Genomic DNA, 16,839 nt, shown 5'->3' with positions numbered 1-16,839 from the left:
ATTGGAGTAATAGTAATAGAATTAACTTTACAGATAATTTCAAACGGCTAATTGAAATGAGAGTGTATGTAAAGTATTATTCTATGCTGCCTGGTATTGACTGTCCAGGGAAAAGACAATCCCAGTCACTCACTTCACTGTGTGGTTCTTGTTCCGGGGGAGATGCTAATTCTATCTCTCGTCTACAGATTTTAGTTGCTAAGTTGCTGATCTTAGATGCTTACTGTACTCTGTATATAAATTCAGTATTTACATAGAAATTTTCACAGGGCTATTTCAAAGTATGCTGCTTGTATGCCCCTAGACTTCTGCATAGCGCACAGGGTAGAAATAGGATTGTTTGTGGAGGAAGCATGGGTGCTGTGAGTGTTTATAGGGCTTGAGTCCTGCAGGTCAGTGGCTGACTGGTTCAGCTAGGACCTCATTGAGAAAGCACCGTGATTCGGTGACAGAAGTAATGTGCAAGGCCTGAGTCACTGACTGGACTATAAGATGCTCTTGTCTCTCACAGGTGTTTCCTGCAACCGGCTTGGCCAGCATTCATGTCTCCGATGTAAGGTGTGCCTCCTTGCTGTCTCATTTAGACTTTGATTTGGGTCCCAGTGTTCTTGCCCCAGGTCTTGAATGCTTATTAGTGCTAATATATGTGGATCTTAAAACTTGTGTGGCTTTTTTTCTTTAATTTTCTTTAATTAATTAATTGACACTAGGTTTTGCTGTGTGGTCCAGGCTGGCCTTGAATTCACAATAATTTCTGCCTCCACCTCCTGAGTATTGAGGTTCCTGGCCTAAACTGCCGTGTCAGGCTAATTCATTTTGGTTTTGAGATAGTGTTATAGAAGTCAATGACTGAAGTGGCTTTCGGTTGGTCACCCACTTCTAGTAGTTGCCTCTACCACATGTCCCCAGCGTCCCATTCCAGTGGTTTTTTTTTTTTTTTTTTTTTAGCTTTATGTTTGTAGAGAGCATTGTGACCAGAATATTGGGGCTGTGGGTTAAATTGTTCCTGTTTAGAAGAGTGGGAAGTGAAGATTTCTATGTCTCTTTTGACTTTCTCTGGCATTTCTGTTAAAGATCACCAGATAATTATTTCAGAAACATTTCTTGTTTTTAACCATTCTTGTCTGCATCCTGTCGTACTTCTTTCTGTTCTGCTGGGTGCTACAGGATGGCTTTCTGTAGAGCTTTTAGTCTCTGTCTGTGCTGTTTCTGCTGCTTAGAACATGTCTGTCCCTGCTCACTTTACCCCGTTCACCTCGCGGTGTCGGCTAAGATCCACATTGCCAGGCACCCTCTGCATTTCTCTCAGTACTTAGGCCTTGCCATTGTTTTCCCACTCCTTAGTTGTGTGGTAGTGTCCTCTGAGATGAACAGACTACCTACCATTTTGTTGTCAAGGACCTCAGATATGAATAAGTAGATAACCACTTCCCCTGTCCTCCTCTCTGTGTCTGCCTTGTTTAGGTCCTGTTTCTGAAGAGTCCTGACAAAATCAGCTTTGTTTAAGAAGTCCAAAGAGCATGTGACTAGTCCCAGTACAACTCTTAATTCAGTCTCAGACAAAACTATGTTCAGATTTTCTTGCAGTATTGAATGGTGTCTTTTTATATCTTTTAAATTAAACCTGGCTTATTTCTGCTTCTCTTGTATAGGCTTGTTTCTGTGATGAACATACAAGAAGCAAGGTGTTTAAGCAGGAAAAAGGGAAACAACCTCCTTGCCCGAAGTGTGGACATGAAACTCAGGAGACGAAGGATCTCAGCATGTCAAGTAAGGCTTCTCAGGATGCCAGGGAATGGTTGGCTTTCACACATAGCCTGAATTTATCATTGTCTTTTTTTTTTTTTCTGAGTGCGTATGTGTGTGGTGTTGGTTGTGTATGTGTAGACCAGAGATGAACTTTAGGTGCCATTCCTCCTGGAGGCCATTGAGACAGCTTCTCATTTAGACCCACCGCTTGACGGTCATTGACAGTTCCACGAGGCTGGCTGGCAGAAATCCCTTGGCGTTTGTCTCCACGGTGCTAGGGTAATTAGCATGTGCTACCACAGCTCACTTCTTAAGTGGATCCTGGGGATCTGAACTGTGTCCTCTGGCGTATGTGGCAAGCACGTTACCTGTTGTCTGTTCCGTTCCTGCTGCTGTGGTGAAATACCATACTGAAAGCAATTGAGGAAAAAGGGTTTGGTTTAGTTCGAAAGTTCAAGTCAAAACAATGGCACTGGGAGCAGCTGCTCTCATGTGCACAGTCAGGGGAGAGGTGAATGCATGGTGGTGCTGAGCTTGCTTTCCCATTTTCAGTAGTCTACAGTCCCTGCCCAGGGAATGGTCCTACCACAAGTAAGGTGGACCTTCCCACATAATTAACATAGTAAGATTCACCAGGCATGCTCAGAGGCCTCTCTCCAGGTGATTCTAAATTCTGTCAAGTTGATAGGTACTAGCAATCACATTGACTGAGCCGTCTCTCTGACTGGGGTGTGTGTGTGTGTGTGTGTGTGTGTGTGTGTTGTGTAATATAGCTTTTTGTTCGAAAGGATAAACATACTGTCATAGCAAGTGGGATTTTATAGCCTTGGAAAATATGTGGTACAGTTTTTCAGTTTGATACAAGCATACTAATCACTGAGGTTTGGTGTTTTCTTTACTTATTTGTGATTGTGTTATATTTGTGACTTCTGTGAGAAAATTAGGAAAATCCTTCCCTTCTCACATAAGAGTAAACCCTAGTGTGACAGTTCATCCCACGGCAGTGGGACGTGCTAGCATTGGCACATGGGTGACATGCATGTGGCTGTCTCTTGTAGCTCGCTCCTTGAAGTTTGGCCGGCAGACTGGAGGTGAGGAGGGAGATGGAGCTTCTGGGTATGACGCCTATTGGAAGAACCTGTCATCTGACAAGTATGGAGATACTGGGTACCATGATGAGGAGGAAGAGGATGAAGTGGAGGAGGAAGAGGAGGAAGAAGATGGGAAGACTCAGATACCGAGTCATCAGAACTGTTCACTAGTTTGAATTTAGGAAGGACCTATGCCAGTGGCTATGCTCACTATGAGGAGCAGGAGAACTAGGAGCAGCTCCCGCTGGCACTCATGAGACAAGCAGGCAGAATCATGTGGATGCTCAGTCGTCCCCTCCCTTGGCCTTGTCCAAAAGGCTAGTCACGCTAGGCTCAGGGTAGGTTCTGGATGGTTATAGGAACTGATACTGGACTTCTAGTATAGAAAAGTGAGTTAATTGTAAGGCAAACAGAGGATCATGGATCATTACTGCTTTCAGTCACCTGATAGGCTTTGCCAATTAGATACTTGTAAAATACACGATAAAGGAATAGAAAGGAAATATATTTATTGGAAATTAAATTGCTGTTTTTATTAAAAGCATTGCTTATAAACTCATGTATCTGATTTTACAAAGTGTAATGGGTAAAATTGGTGTATCCTTCCTTTACTTCAGCCCATACAATGATAGTCATATTGTATTCTGAATTTTCACTGACTTTGTTTATGCTGTCTTACGTAGTCATGTCTGTGTTAGTGGTGGACACGGTCACTGTTTTCTTACAATGAATGCCCTCACCAGTGCTTGTTAGAGCCTCACTGACAGACATCCAGCTGTTTTCATACGTGTAATGCCAGGACTGGTGTTGCTGATTCTCCAGGGAATCCCATTTCAAAATAAATCTAGGATTATACTTGGAAACTTCGATACTGAGTTCTTGGTATGTTTTAGCAACTTATTTTGGGAAGTATTTAAGTATTTTTCTATAAATCGGTAAAGTTTTGACCTAATATTGACACAAAAATCTGGGAATAATTATATTTTTCTATAAATCGGTAAAGTTTTGACCTAATATTGACACAAAAATCTGGGAATAATTACAAGGCACAATTGGTGATAACTGGGGAGCTGGCGGTCCCTGGCACAGATGTCTGGTTCCTGCTTGCGTTAACAGTGACCTAGGCTCTCTTAGCTTCTCTTCTGTTGCTGTGATGAAATGCTCTTAAAAAGCAACTCCAGAAGAAAGGGTTTATCCCAGAAGGATTCAGTCCTGTTATGGCAGGAAAGGGATGGTGGCAGGAACATAGATCAGCTTGTCATGCCTCTTCAGCAGTAAGGAAGCAGAGAGAACAGAAGTGGGACGGGACTGGAAAACCAGGTCCACAGTGATGTACGGGGCTCCACTTCCTTCTGATATAGCACTACCAGCTCGAACCCAATTCAAAAACACGAGTCTAAGGGGATTTCACGTGGAAACCACAGTCATGCTAGAAGGAAGATTCTACTGGCCTGCTGGATTTTGGTTGTCTGGAGAAAATTTGGAGACAATTCCTGTCACTGTTTGTAGAAAAGTGTAAGAACAGCAGAGGCTACAAAAGTGCAATAGGAGCTGTGTGTGGAAGCCAGGGGACCTCTGGTTTCATAGGAGAAAAGCTTTTCATGGCCTGTCAATTCAAAGGAATGTGTCACACACATTGGGACACCCCAGGAAACCTGAGCAATCCTCACAGGTGAGACTGAGGCATGTAGGTGCGTTTGAAAGGCCGGTCCTAACGGAGGCTTTCCCACACAGAGTGCCCTCTAGTATGTAGCCTAGGAGCTCAAGTAAAACAGGCTCAAGACCTGAGAAAACACGGGCGCTGTAAGAGTTTAGCATGCATTGTGAAGAGCCAGAGGAATGTGCTAGAGATAACTGCTGAAGAGGGTCGGGAAGGAAAACTAATGTCATGGCACCCCCTGCTGCAGGGCTCTTAGATTACCCAACAGTGTTATTTTGCTAGAGGATTTAACTCTATGAGTAAGATCTTGGAAGATGGTCCGGATTCATCACCAGGATGGTGTCTACAAGCAAGGTAAAACCAATAACCCATTTGTGCAGGCTTTCTAGGTTGGTGGCAAAGGGAAGGAAATGTTGATAGGGCTGGCAAGATGGTGTGCTAGGTAAAGATGCTTGCCACCAAGACTGATGCCATGAATTCAGCCCCTGGGACCCACAAACAGTGAAAGGAGAGAAATGACTTCTGCAAGTTGTCTTCTGACCACCAAGTGCGTGTGTGGCATGTGCTCCCTTCCCCCTGCCCTGCATACAAACAAAAATGTAATTAAAATATTCAGAAGGCTTAGTGTAGTATGTATGACGGAGCTGATGAGTTACTCAGCTAAAATATCCACCAGATAATCATGTTCCACAAGAAGGTCCATTGGACGTCATTCAACAAAACCAGAGACATGTACAATGACAACATTTAGGAAGCTTTTTGTAGGCCTATTTGTCAACTAGGGAAGTGTAGGGCTCAGTGTCCCGATGATGAGTTAGGCAGAACGGTGACTAAGTGGTGTGCCCTGTTGTCAAAAGGCAGGTTATAGTATAATGACCGTCAAGGTGAGAATAGCCAAAAAGACATAACCTGCAGGGCTATGAAGGTTAGCACACAGTAGTTGAGTGGCCAGACATATGGGCAAGTCAAGAAGACATGTGTCCATTGACAAAAGTAAGGCTAAAATGATAGGAAGGCTGAGAGTTGGCCCTCAGTTATGTAGTGTGTGGGTCAGCTCATCAACCAGAGCAAATCTGCAGTTGCTTCTTGTCAGTGTGTGGTCATGGTAACGATAAATAACCTACCACCCCAATAAAGTCCCCGAGGGTCTATATTTACATCAGTTTTCTAGTAACGTTACCAATGAAGACAAGGATATGAAACCCTTTCAAGGCGTGGTATCAGACATAATAGTCTGTGTTGACATCCAAAACTGCCTGTTTCCATGAGTGTGAAGGAGATCACAAATAGTTTTGACAAAATTTAAACTTAGAAATTTTTTGTTTTGTTTTGTTTGAGACAGGGTTTCCCTATGTCTTTGGAACCTGTCCTGGAACTAGCTCTTGTAGACCAGGCTGGCCTCAAACTCACAGAGGTCTGCCTGCCTCTGCCTCCCAAGTGGTGGGATTAAAGGCGTGTGCCACCACTGCCTGGCTTAAATTTAGAATGCTTTTACTGGATTTGTAGAAGGCTGAATAGACCCCCTAAAACTCACCTATGTTTAGTTTGAATTGTAACAAAATACCCGAGGTACTCGGTTTATAAAAAAGCTTATTTTAGCTCATGGTTTTTGAGACTCCGGACCCATCAAGGCTAATTTCCAAATGACTTAGACCATTAATTTCCCAATGACTTAGACACATTTTGTTTGGCTGTGCCACTAGAGGCTAAGAGGACTGACTGCTCTCACAGAGGTCCTGAGTTCAATTCCCAGCAACCATGTGGTGGCTCACAATCATCTGTAGTGAGATCTGGTGCCCTCTTCTGTTGTTCAATAGTCTATGCATTTATTAAACAAAAGAAGGGGAACTGTGGTGAGCCCATAAGTATACAGTAAATGTACAGCTGACAAATCTATTGGCCTATCCACGAAAGTATATACGTACACTGCCCTTGGAGTAACCCGTTTTTGCAGAGCTACGGGACATCTGTCCTTTGGATAAGTCACTGTTGATCCTTGCGGGCTCACCACAGGCTCATGGTTTTTGGAGGCTGTGCCTCTTAAAGACTCGGCCGTCCCAATTAATGCCACTCAGAGAGACAAGCACATTGGCCTCTGGGAGATACTCAGTATCCACATTATAGAACTATTCTCATGTTCTCTTCATGTCCTAGAGTGATAAACAGTAGTGCCCCCAGGAGTGATGGCAGAGCATGGGCTTTCTTTTAGGGATGTAAAGGGTCCATCATATGTGCATATCTTGTCTCTGGGTTCTGGACATCTAGAATCTTGTGTCCTCAGGAAACCTTAAGCAGAGGACCCAGTAAGTGCCCTTTTGTTACAGACCATTCCTGCCAGCTCAGTTTTAGTTCTGTATGTCCAGGGACTGAAGGAACCCCGTGAACTCTATCTTGGCGGAGGTGAGAGAACAGAGAGTGCCAAAGGATTCCTGGGCTTTCTAAGTGTGCCTATGGCAGCTGTTGATTACCATGGCTAATGGATGCAGCCCGTGGAAGGCAGAATGCAGATGAGGGTTTGAGTCATGGCCCCAGGTGAGCCACGGGCTTGGCCTCAGCTGCACAGTGCTGCCTCGAATGTATGTGGTGGTGGGTGACTTGTTTGGCTGTTTTGGCACAACCAGGTCCAACTCTATCAAGTAATTATTAAGTTAATATCTTTATACAGGGTCACTGTCACTGTCACTGAAGTAAGTTTCCTGTTTGGCTTGGCAAACGTTTTTCCTGGCATATTGTATTGATATATTTGAGAGTAAGCTTAATAACCCGCCCACAAGCCTCTGCTGCTGCAGAATGTATTAGTTCATTCAGAAAGTGAGTAGACCAAGTAGCTGGCCCTACTGTGGCTTCACACGATGACCCTGGTTATGTAATGAGAACCATTCAAAGGACGACACTTACGATATTAAATTGTAATCATATTTTGTGGCTCAGAAGTTGTGTAGTGATAAATCAGACATATTGGAAAGTCTTCATAAGGGTTCCGAGCAAAAACACAATGTGCGTTTATACAAGGGGGCTTGATAATACGCTAAGCGCCACTGAGCTCATTCTCGGGCAGAGTCGCTGGTCTGATTTAGCTCCCAAGGTCAGCCTGCCCTGTGCTTTCCCTGGAATAGAGCAGCTGTAGAAGCAAACTGCTCATGCCACTGCTGTGAGTCATTGCTGCACGGGTCCCTGCAGCCCTCATTCCTGCCATAGTCCTAGAGCATCTCTGGCTGCATGTCTTGGGGCTTTCCAGCTGCCACTGGGGTAGGAGATGTCACTGGATTTCATGAGGGTCCACTGTGGAGTAACAGAGGGCAGGGTATTAAGCCCTGTAGGAGTGACCCGTGATAGAGACCACAGCAAGTGAGAAAATCTCTTTCCTTTTTCACAGCAGCTTCCAATGTTCTCTCTGAAGAGATTGTGTGAAATAAAAAATTAGCTTGTCATAGGACTCTGGCACCTGGGGCACCAAACCAGTGAAGTTTCTGTTCTGTACTCTTACTCTTCCCTTAGCTGGCTCCTTGAGGATTGCACATTTAATATGGCATCTCCTAAAGAAAGTGGGCATCCATGGGTGGAAATTGCTAACACCAGGCTAACTGTGTGCCTAAGAAAAGTGAAACCAAAACAAAAACAACCAAACAAAATCCAGGAGGTATAAATGGGATCTAGGATAAGGAGAGAAAGCTCTAGTAACAATCCAGAGATAGAAGGGGGGAGCTCTATGAGACTAAGCTGGACAAGGACCAAAGGAAACACTTAAAAATTAGTCCTCACATTCATGTGTCTGGGTAAATGTCACATATGTGTGTGTATTGGTGGGGACCAGAAGAAGGTGTCAAATCCTCTAAAGCCAGAGCTAACAAGTAGTTGTGAACCATCTGGCATGGAACTGGGACCTGAGCTCGGGTCCTCTGGATGAGCAGCAAGAGCTCTTTCTCCTGGGCCATCCGTCCAGCCCATAAAAACGTTAGTTTCTTTCCTGGTTTCTATGACCACATACATGACAAGCAGTGATTTGAAAAAAGGGGTTTATTTTGGTTTATGATTTGAAGGCACAGCCAATCAGGGTGTGTAACATGAAGCTGTGGGTGGCAGGAGCACAGGCTGCTTACTCCAGGGCAGTGGGGGGGCAGGGAGAGGCCAGTGCGGAGCAAGGGATGTAGCATATCAAGACCCTCCTGACACACTTCCTCCCGCTAACCCCACCTCCTCGTGACTCCTTCCTTCCGGTGAAGCCCCGTCTCCAGAAGGTGTGGCCATCTCTGGGAGCTGTATCAACAGCAGGAGACCAAGTGCTCAACCACAGCAACCTACCTGTGAGGTTATTTTGCATCCAAACCAGAATAATAAGGAATTCTAAAATGTGTTTCCAGAGCTCATAAATACTTTTTAAAGGTTCCTGTGGGGACAAATCCTTAGTCGTCCTAGTTTCACTTCGGATTTTTCAGAGGACATTTGTCTTTTGTAGATATTACCATAATTTTTATGCTAAATTGATAATATCATTTTGATTTAGCTTTATTTATGCAAAATGATTCTTGACTTTTCCAGAAATGAAGTATAATAATATTTGAAGAATTGAGATTTGTAATCTTTTAAAGATGTGTAGAATAATGAAAGAGAATTTTAAAAAGAAATCTCAGCACCTTTAGAATTAATCATGTTCAAACTGACTTCCGAGGAGCAATCGTTTTACGTGAAATAACTGATGTTTGTACGTGTTTTGCTGAATTATTTCCTAAAAATTTGTAGATCAAATATTGTGTCAAATGCTGGATCTCTTTATCTTTGGGGGACTTTGAACTTGGAAATCTGCCTCCGTATTTCAGGTGGTGGGTTGTGGGTGTGTCACTTAGTGGTTTGTCAATTTTAAAATACTGGCTTTTTTCCCTAATTCTCTCATCCATAGAAATGGAATATCACAAATTTTAAATGATTAAATACATTTCTCTCTCTCTCTCCCTCTCTCTCCCTCCCTCTCCCTCTCTCCCTCTCTCTCTCCCCTTCCCTCCTTCCCCCTCTCTCCCTCCCTCTCCCTCTCTCCCTCTCTCTCCCTCTCTCTCCCTCCCTCCTTCTCTCCCTCTCTCCCCATTCCCTCTCTCTCCCCACTCCTCCTCCCTCCCTTCCTCTCCCTCTCCCTCTCCCTCTCCCTCTCCCTCTCTCTCTCCCTCTCTCCCCCTCTCTCTCTCTCTCTCTCTCTCTCTCTCTCTCTCTCTCTCTCTGTGTGTGTGTGTGTGTGTGTATAAAATCTCACAGTTAAAACTCTGACCCGGCAGAAAATGACCCTGATTGAAGAGTCAAGAGCTAAGCAATCCTTTGCTATGGTGTGTGTGTGTGTGTGTGTGTGTGTGTTACAAGGTACTGATTTCAGCCTGCTATGGCACAACTGACATCAATGACTTTCACCAGCACCTGCTGTGTTACTGCATGCAGATGTGCTTGTATTTGTACTAGATTTCATCTTTGATGTGTATATGTGTGGTATATGTGCGCACACACACATGTATGTCTTTGTACTTGTTTTCTTCATGCATGTGTGGAGCCCAGAAGTTGACTCTGAAAATTGTTCCTTTTTGCTTCCCACCTTTCTTTTGTGAGACAAGGCCTCTTAATGAAGCTAGAGCTGGCCACTTTGACTTGACTGGCCCACCAGCGAGTTCTGGGGATCTGCAGGTTTGCAGCCTTCAGCACTGGGGTAGGGTGTGTAGAAACAGACTCAAAATCAGGGCCTGGTGTTTGTGCAGTAAGTAGGTTGCCTTTTGAGCCATCTTTCCAGCTTTGTGGCCATCATTGAGAGCACTTTGCTCTCTCTGCCCCCCCCCCTGTGTGTGTGTGTGTGTGTGTGTGTGTGTGTTTACACAGTGTTATACAGCTCAGTTGCTTCTATGAGCCTTCACTGTCTTCTGGAATTATTGCTGTTTTTTTATTTTGAATTGCAAGGTAAAATGTATTTAGTGTTCAAGCTGATAAACTTTGACAAACTCACAAAGCCACCTTGACAGTCACTTTCAAAACTTTCCTCCTTTCCTCTCATTTTATGCTTACTACAAATAAAGCTGCTGTGGACATCTGTCCCTCCTGCTCTCCGGAGTGGGAGGACCGGGTGGTGTAAAGCAACCGTCAAGCCACAGTTCAAAGTCAGGTCAGTCATTTTACATTTCAAGGCCTTCTTAGTTGCTCCTCAACATCTGTGTAATGTGCACACACACACACACCACACCACACACACCACACACACATATCCACTAATATTGTTGTATTATAGCTAATTGAGCCTTTGATGATTATAAAGTCTTTCATCTTAGTAATATTCTTCGCTTTGAAGTTTATTTTCTCGCTATTATGGCCAATCCCGTTTTCTATTAGTTTTAACCTATAGAAACTAGATTAGTTTTAATGCTGTTTATTGTCTTTTGAAAATCTCTTACTGTTTCTTTTCGGTGCTCAGTGCTCAGGGTTGAACCAGGATCTCATGCGCCCCCTCCTAACCCCATCCCTAGCCCTCATCTTTTACGTTAACCTGTTGTGTGTACATATTTAAAGAGTGCTTCTTGAATGCAGTATGATAATTGGACGTTCAATTTTTAACTTTTATTGTTATGGGGCATTTGTGTGTGTGCCTGTGTGTCTGTGGATGTGTGTTTGCTTGTAAGTAGGCACACGTTTATGAGGCTGCCTTCAGAGGCCAGGAGAAGCGTTAGATCCCCTAGAGCTCAACCACAGGTAGTTGTGAGTTGTGCCATATGAATGCCGGGAGCCAAAGTCTGGTCCTCTGTTAAACGCAGCGAGTATTTTACCCACTAAACTGTACCTCCTACTCTGGTATTTAAGTCACTTTTAATATAATCATCACGTAGTTGGATTTATAATGGCTCTAGTTTTCAGTTTACCTCATCTCTCCTGTGTTTCCCTGTGCTCTTTTTCTAATGAATTAGATCATTACAATTTTTGTACTTCGGTCTTCTCTCCTTTACTGGCCTAGCTGTGGTGGGTCGCTCTGCCTTACTGTTGCTTGTGGCTCTTGAAGGCTTTATCACCTGCTGCACAGGGTGAGACTTACGCTGAATTCTCTTTCCAGCCTATCTCTTCTGATCATGTATCGACCTCATACCTCTCATTTTACATGTGGAGGTGCCTAACTGGGTGTGTCTCCCATGATCCTCCCACCGCAAGGTGTCATCTGTGTTCCATATGATTCACCCTTGCTATACTCCGGCCTCGTGGTTATTAAGGTTGGGGCAACTGCATGATTCAGCTTATTGATTGCTCAACTCTTCGGGACTGGTGTCTCCTTTATTATTACCATCTTAGAAACTGTTGCTTCATCTGCTTTGTCCTGTTGTCGTCCTTGCCACTGGGGAGTAAATCTTGTCACTACTGCTCTGTTCCGTCATGGATATCACAACCCAGATACATTTAATACAGACTAATTTTATTTTTGAAGAGATACGGTCTTTAATGAGGACTATTTCCCTTTGGTATAAGACATTCAAATGAAAAAATAGGCAATGGTCAAGATAGAAAGCCAGCCCTCACCCCCTTGTCTACAAGGCCTACAAGTTGAGCTTGCAAGGTTTCTGACTTGGCTGCATCGGCCTGCAGGTGAAAGGTGGAAGGTAGGATCTGAGGTAAACTTTAGCATCATGACCCCACAACCCTGTATAACCAAACTTCTGCTCAGGTCTCTTAAGGAAGAAGAAGGAAACAAGAATCCTGGCCTAGTTCCTTTCATGCCAGAGAGCATAAACTCCCAACATTGTAAAAATAGGTTTGAAAAGGTCAACAAGGTGATGTCTAAATATAATTGATTATCAAAATTTTGTGCTCAAAAGTAAGCAATGGAAAACAGAATCAGGAAAATAAATTTGCAGCCTTAAACTGTATGCACGTAAAAAGAAGCAAAAGAGTGCGTTTCGAGACCTAGAGTTGGTGTTGGGGATGGCCTACTGCTACAGACTCCGTGTCTCCCAAAACCCACCTCAGGGTCAACTGGACACAGAGTGTGGCCCATACCATCACACACACCCATCCAAAGGAGGGAGAGTTGATGGGGTTACACGAAGGAGGACTATGTTCTGGCTGTGAGCTATAACACATGCAGGCATGGGAGGAGCAGGCTTGAGAAATATGTGGCCCTCTTAAAGGAAGAGATCAAGGCCAGGAGGCCCTGAGCAAGGCAGGGGATTCAATCCTGTGCCTCCCCTGTCCACCACCAGGAGGGAGCTCGGAGGGGGGGCAGTTTGTCTGTCTGTCTCCTTGGTTTCTGGAGTCAGAGCCTCTCTGCATAGCCCTGGCTGTCCTGGAGCTCACTAAGTTGAAGAGTAGACCAGACTGACCTCACAATCCTTTGTCTCTGCCTCCTGAGTGCTCTGATTAAAGACCCATGTCACCAAAGTCCCAAAAGATTAGGGCAATCTTTTGAGGGCTGAAGGACCACAATGCAGAGGAGAATGGGGCTGCCACCTCTCCCCCTTCTTCCCAGGGGTGCTGAGCCTGGCTGAGCCAGAAGCCAAGGCGTCAATAACCCCTGTCCACAGTGACGTGCTGGAGAACTCTAGGAGATGTCAAAGGTGCAAAGTTGTAAGAGAATGCATAGGGAATAGGATGTGTTAAGAGGGATCTGGAGTACTCTGAAGACCAGGGTAAACCAGAGATATAATTATTTCCTTTCCCCCAAAGGGGGATTGCTCCACAGGGACTACCGCTATAGGGTGTTTTCCAAATGGAAAGGACATGAGGTGGACTTTGAGGGGAAGGACATGAGGTGGACTCGGGCAAGGAATCACACTGTACATTAATACTTTGGTGATGTTTAGGCAGAAGCAGGATGCTATCACAGGCTCCTAATTAAAATCGTCTCTCTCAGGTGGGCACAAAACCCAGCGTCCACACTGCTCCCAGCTCCCACCCAAGGCCAGAGCCACCAAACAGAAGTCCTATGAGTTAGAGAAACCGGTGGAAGAGGATAAGGGGCGCCCTCCAGGGAAGGCTGGGAAAGATCACCCTTTCGATCCATGCGTTATTGGAGTCACAGTTCACTGCCTGCAGAGCGGATGGGCAAGTGATGGTCCATGTGGTAGCTGATGACGTGACTGACACTCTCAAAGCAGCGATTCTTTGTCCACACCACACCTTCAGGGTCCACTAGAGCTGCCCACTCTGCAGGCCCGTGAGCCTGTACCGGCCAGGCGCGGCTGCGCGCTCACACCAGGAAGTCACTGCCGAGCTATGGCCTCTCACCAGCTCTGCTTCCGGTGGAACGAGGACTGCCCTTGGAGCTGCTCAGCCGTGGAATAGGAAGCTGGAGGCACCCGAAGGGCATCTTTAAAGAGCTTCATGTCAGAGGACTCAGGATGCATTGCATTAACAGAAGGATGGGGCGGGGCTTTTGTCTAGATTCGGGATGTTGACATAGGAGGATCATTTGCCAGGGCGGGGTGGTGGAGGTGCTAGTTTGTGGACTTCAGGGTCTCCTGCAGCATGCTGCCCTATAGGCAGTGTAGTCCCCAAGTGGGTAGTCACTGACCCATCTGGGGTAGTCGCAGAGTAGTCTGAGCAGCCCCTGCTGAAGCCTCATGTCTACCACCTACCATGAGAGGCTCCTCCCCTAAGATGGTCCTCGGCATCATAACACTGATGGTCAGGTGGCTCTCCCTCCTCCTCATCCCACGCTGAACCAGCAAAGTCAGCCATGCCGTTATGGTGCCCTGACCAGCTTGGCTGGGATTCCTGAGATACCGTTTGAAGCCCAACTCTGATGTGCGGATGCCACCCTGAGTGAACCCTTAGGACACTTCAGGACACGACAGGCTGATTCACAGTCTTTGACAGCATAGGGGACATGCTAAGCTGTGCCAGGCGCGAGGGAGATAGATTGCATGTGATGGCTGGAAATGATCTGTTTGCTGTCTGCTGCCATGAGGTTCAGGCTGTCTGCAGACACAGTGGGAGCCATTGGCATTCCGCAAGCTTCAGGTTACTCAACCCCCAGGATAGAGCTGCCCGGGATGACTACCTGGCTTTCTCCTCTTTCTTGCCCCTTTGCTTACCCGGCACAGCTTCACCCATTAAACTGATGGCCTCTGTGGTCAACCTGTGACTGGGTATTGAGGTCAAGGGCTCGCAATAGTAGCAGTACCTCTTCACGGCCCATGTACTGAACCTAGTAGGAAACCCCAGGTCCCATGTCTTGTCTTTGATATGCAGCCAGCTTCATGTAGGCTTATTAGCAAAACCCCGGTCTGGTCCACTTCTTGCCTCCCACTTCCCAGCTGGCCCTCTTCCACCTGAGTCCTATGCTGTCATGTGTACTCAGCTTGTTCATGTCCACGGTTGCATGGAGGTCCACACCTCACCACGGGATGATCTGTTCTAGATCATGCCAACTATCTGCTTAGGTCCCTGCCCCAACTTTTCCTTTCTCCCTGGCCTGGGCTCCCCAGACAAACTTTGTTACAGTTCCACCTGTAGTGGATATCACGCCCAGATACATTCAATGCCAAACCATGTTTTCTCTTTAACTGGCAAGTCGTTCTTCACACCTTTATAAGGACTATATTGAGTCTACCAAATAAAGATGTGTGGCAAAATTCAGTTTGTAAAACAGTGTGGCCCTATTTCTAAATCAATAAACTTAGTTGCAATGATTTTTTTGTTCCTTTAAAAGTGCCGTTAGTGCCACTGTGGTGGCTGTGCAGTTTAGCTTTAGCTCACTTGACACAGACTAGAGACGGGTGAGAGGGACCTTCATTGAGGAATCGCCTCCAATTAAGATTGACCTGTGGGCTTTGTCTTGATTGATGTGGGAGGGCCTAGCACAACTGTGAGGGATGCCACCCTGTCGTGTGCCCTGGACTGTAGAACAGTGGAGCAGCCAGTAAGCAGCATTCCTCTGTGTTCTCTACTTCATTCCTGCCTCTGGGTTTCACTACGAGCCCCTGCCTTGTCTTTATGGCCCGTTGATAATGACGATAACAAGGTGTAATCATGAGCCAGAGAAAACCCTTTTCTAAGTTTCTTTTGGCCAGTGTTTCATCATAGCATCAGAGAAGCAAGCTTCGACAGTCGTATATATCTGTATTCCCAACACTGTGGGAGTGTGCAGTTGTGTGTGTATGCATGCGCATGTGTTTATGTGTGTGTGTGTGTATGTATGTGTGCACGCGTGTGTGTGGATCAGGATTGCAAAGCCAGTTTTGTCTACATACACAGCTAGTTTGAGCTAGCCAGGATGTCATGAGACTCTGTCACAAAAGACCCACTTCCCTTCAAAATTCTGCTAATGATTTTCCATCAGCAAACTAAGAAAAATTGTTACCATGGCATGCTGGTGATTATTTACATTAAAATATATTGATTTTTCAATTTGCCATTTTCCCTGCACACCCCTTGCAGTCTTCCTGTCTCTGCTTTGTGTTCCGCTTGGAAATATGGATTGCAGTTCTGTACCCAAATCCCCAGCTTTTATAAAAATTTTAATGTGAAGTGCATCTTGGACTTCATGGAAGAGACTGTGGTGATCTTTGACACACTACGCACACTACATGTATATATATTTAAAGTTTTAGAATTCCTTTTCCATACACAAAGATTAATTTATGAGAATCTTGTTTTATTTTAAGACATTATTTATTATTATTATTATTATTATTATTATTATTAAAGTTAAGTATTGGGAGTAGCATGCACATGGGAGTGAGGATTGCTTGCAGAGCCAGAAGCGTTAGGACCCCCTCCTCCTCCGAGCTGGAGCTACTACAGGAGTTGTGAGCCACCTTGCCATGAGTGCTGGAACAGAATTCACCCTCAGATCCCACGCTGTGTCAGCGCAGAAATGTTGTGGCTTTGAGAGGTCTCTCAGAGAGCATTTTGTTCTACTATTGTGCCCTAAGAATAGGTGTGCCTCTTGTTTCCCCTTGGCTATGTGAGAGGGAGAGACCTGAAGGAACTCCAGCTGGGAGGAAACGTCAAATGAGGAGCTGTCTCCTTCAGATTGTCTTATAGTCGCGTCTGTGTGGACGTTTTCTTGACTGGCGATTGATGGGGAGGGCGGGGGAAGAGGGGGTGGGGGCAGTCTGGGGGGGAGCGGGGGCAGTCCGGGGGGGAGGGGGCGGGGGCAGCCGGGGGGCGCGGGGCAGCCCACAGTGTGAGGTACCACGGCCAACAGGTGGTCCTGGGGGAATAAAATAAGCAAGCGAGCAAGCTGGTGATGAGAGCCCTGTTGGTTTCGCTTCAGGTTTCTGCCTAGGGTTCTTGCCATATCGTTCCTTAGTTGATGGGCCATGAAGTGTAAGCTAAGCCAAGTGCCTTCATCCCGACTGCTTTGGGTCAGTGTTCTGTTATAGGACTCAA

The 16,839-nt window shown here is 45.6% G+C and overlaps 2 pseudogenes; one reads left to right on the top strand and one right to left on the bottom strand.

Moving 5' to 3' along the window:
* Positions 1–51: 51 nt before the first annotated feature.
* On the top strand, positions 52–3,707 carry LOC119805720 (annotated as a pseudogene).
* A 9,614-nt stretch (positions 3,708–13,321) lies between these two features.
* Positions 13,322–14,749, bottom strand: LOC119805721 (annotated as a pseudogene).
* Positions 14,750–16,839: the final 2,090 nt, after the last annotated feature.

The sequence above is a fragment of the Arvicola amphibius genome, unplaced genomic scaffold, assembly GCF_903992535.2.
Source record: "Arvicola amphibius unplaced genomic scaffold, mArvAmp1.2, whole genome shotgun sequence".
Taxonomy (NCBI): Eukaryota; Metazoa; Chordata; class Mammalia; order Rodentia; family Cricetidae; genus Arvicola; species Arvicola amphibius.
Note: the sequence above shows the minus strand (reverse complement) of the source record. Positions and strands in the feature narration are given on the sequence as shown.